The sequence below is a fragment of the Cucurbita pepo genome, chromosome 18 (assembly GCF_057944985.1).
Source record: "Cucurbita pepo subsp. pepo isolate OVF chromosome 18, ASM5794498v1, whole genome shotgun sequence".
Lineage (NCBI taxonomy): Eukaryota > Viridiplantae > Streptophyta > Magnoliopsida > Cucurbitales > Cucurbitaceae > Cucurbita > Cucurbita pepo.
This window is the reverse complement of record NC_141815.1, coordinates 2,724,884-2,727,383: the sequence shown is the minus strand read 5'-3', so window position 1 is coordinate 2,727,383 and position 2,500 is coordinate 2,724,884.

The window sequence follows — 2,500 nt, the reverse complement described above, 5'->3', positions numbered from 1 at the left end:
ACCACAACGTCACACACTCAACGAGGTTCATGTCGCACGCCCGAAGGCACCCGACTCCACCCCACCTTGCATGTTTCATCATCGTACCAGCCATCAACCATCCTCAAGCCAGCCCAAGTTACAAGGCAACATCGCAACATTCCATTCTCAACAAGGCTCATGTCGCACGCCCAAAGGCGCACACCCAACACGGCCTCACCGCGCAAGTTTCGCCACCGCACCGCCACCGTCAACCACCCTCGTCCGCCGACCACCACCCCAACGCCCCAAGCATATGCCCATGTGCGGCGCATAGTGCTTGGGGCGTGGGGGTGGCGGAAGATATAGGGGTACCCCCGTGCCCAGCCCATGCAGACTAGTCACCCCCCTATATAGTACATTTTGAGGCATTTTTGGTCTGCCAGGCCTAGATACGATTTTTCTGAGCGGTCATACGGTCAAATATCTCAAGTTTTAGAATGTTTTTTTCCATGAACTCAATTGATTCATGAATTGGACATTCTAATGGATCTAGAAATCAAGTTTCATAATTTTTCAACCAACCAATTTTTTTTAATGAATTTTTAAATATTAAATAATAAGAAATTAGAAAAAATAGCTAGAGTGGTAAAAAAAATCTGAAATTTTGTGGTAATCATTCTTTCATGTTGCTTAGCTCCCAGAAAAAAATTTACAACAAACTGACCACTCCACATGTACTTTCACAATTAATGGGTGATGGATGGGGCGCAGGCACGGGCGCGCGCGCAGCAGAGCGCGGGCGGGGCGGGACGGGGCGCGCGCTCGCGGGAGCACGCTGGCGGGGCGGGGCGGGGGGCGCGCGCTCGCGGGAGCACGCTGGCGGGGCGGGGCGGGGGGCGCGCGCTCGCGGAAGAACGCTGGCGGGGCGGGGCGGGGGGCGCGCGCTCGCGGGAGCACGCTGGCGGGGCGGGGCGGGGGGCGCGCGCTCGCGGGAGCACGCTGGCGGGGCGGGGCGGGGGGCGCGCGCGCGCGGGGCGAACGCTGGCGGGGCGGGGCGGGGGCGCGCGCGCGCGGGAGCACGCGGGCGGGGCGGGACGGGGCGCGCGCGCGCGCGCTGGAGCATGAGGGCGTGGCGGGGCGGGCGAGCGCGCGCGCGCTGGAGCATGAGGGCGTGGCGGGGCGGGCGAGCGCACGGGGGCAAGCGGGCGGGGCGCACGCGGGTGGGGCGGGGTGGGGCTGGCGAGCGCACGGGAACGTTCCGACACTGCCCCACCGTGCGCGTTCCGCCACCGCACCCCCGCCGTCAACCGCCCTCGGCCTCCGACCACCACCCCGACGCCCCAAGCATATGCCCCTGTGCGGCGCATAGTGCTTGGGGCGTGGGGGTGGCGGAAGATATAGGGGGTACCCCCGTGCCCAGCCCATGCAGACTAGTCACCCCCCTATATAGTACATTTTGAGGCATTTTTGGTCTGCCAGGCCTAGATACGATTTTTCTGAGCGGTCATACGGTCAAATATCTCAAGTTTTAGAATGTTTTTTTCCATGAACTCAATTGATTCATGAATTGGACATTCCAATGGATCTAGAAATCAAGTTTCATAATTTTTCGACCAACCAATTTTTTTTAATGAATTTTTAAATATTAAATAATAAGAAATTAGAAAAAATAGCTAGAGTGGTCAAAAAAATCTGAAATTTTGTGGGAATCATTCTTTCATGTTGCTTAGTTCCCAAAAAAAATATTACAACAAACCGACCACTCCACATGTACTTTCACAATTAATGGGTGATGGTTGTAAAAACGCGGTCATGGTTGGTGTCTTAGTGTAATGTACTTGCTCTAGTATCAAAACTCTTCATTTTATTGTTTTAGACAAGCAAAAGAAAAAATAGTTAAATTTGACGGGTGTCACTCTTTTCTTAGTTCCAAAAAAAAAAAAAACATTAAAAATGAACATTCACTTTTCACGGGTATTGGGTTTGATGATATTTTTATAGTCCAAGGCTTTATACACGTTCTTACTTTCCACGGATGTTAGGTGTGATGAATTGTTGTAGGGGCTAACCTTCAAGGCTTTATACGTGTACTCACGTTTCATAGGCATTGGGTATGATGTTTTTTTTATGGAGGTAACATCCAACACTTTTGATATGCTGTTGGTAGGACATGTATCGCACATAGCATAGGATGGGGCTTGGCGTGTGCGAGGGGAGTGGGGGCGCGGGGGTGTGCGGGGGCGTGCGGGGTGAGCGCGCGGGGCAGTGCGGGGGCGTGCGGGGGTGCGCGGGGTGAGCGTGCGGGGGCGTGCGGGGTGAGCGCGCGGGGGTGTGCGAGGTGAGCGCGCGGGGGTGTGCGAGGGCATGCGGGGTGAGTGCGCGGGGGCGTGCGGGGGTGTGCGGGGTGAGCGCGCGGGGCCGTGCGGGGTGAGCGCGCGGGGGCGTGCAGGGGTGCGCGGGGTGAGCGTGCGGGGGTGTGCGGGGTGAGCGTGCGGGGGTGTGCGGGGGCGTGCGGGGTGAGTGCGCGGGGGCATGCGGG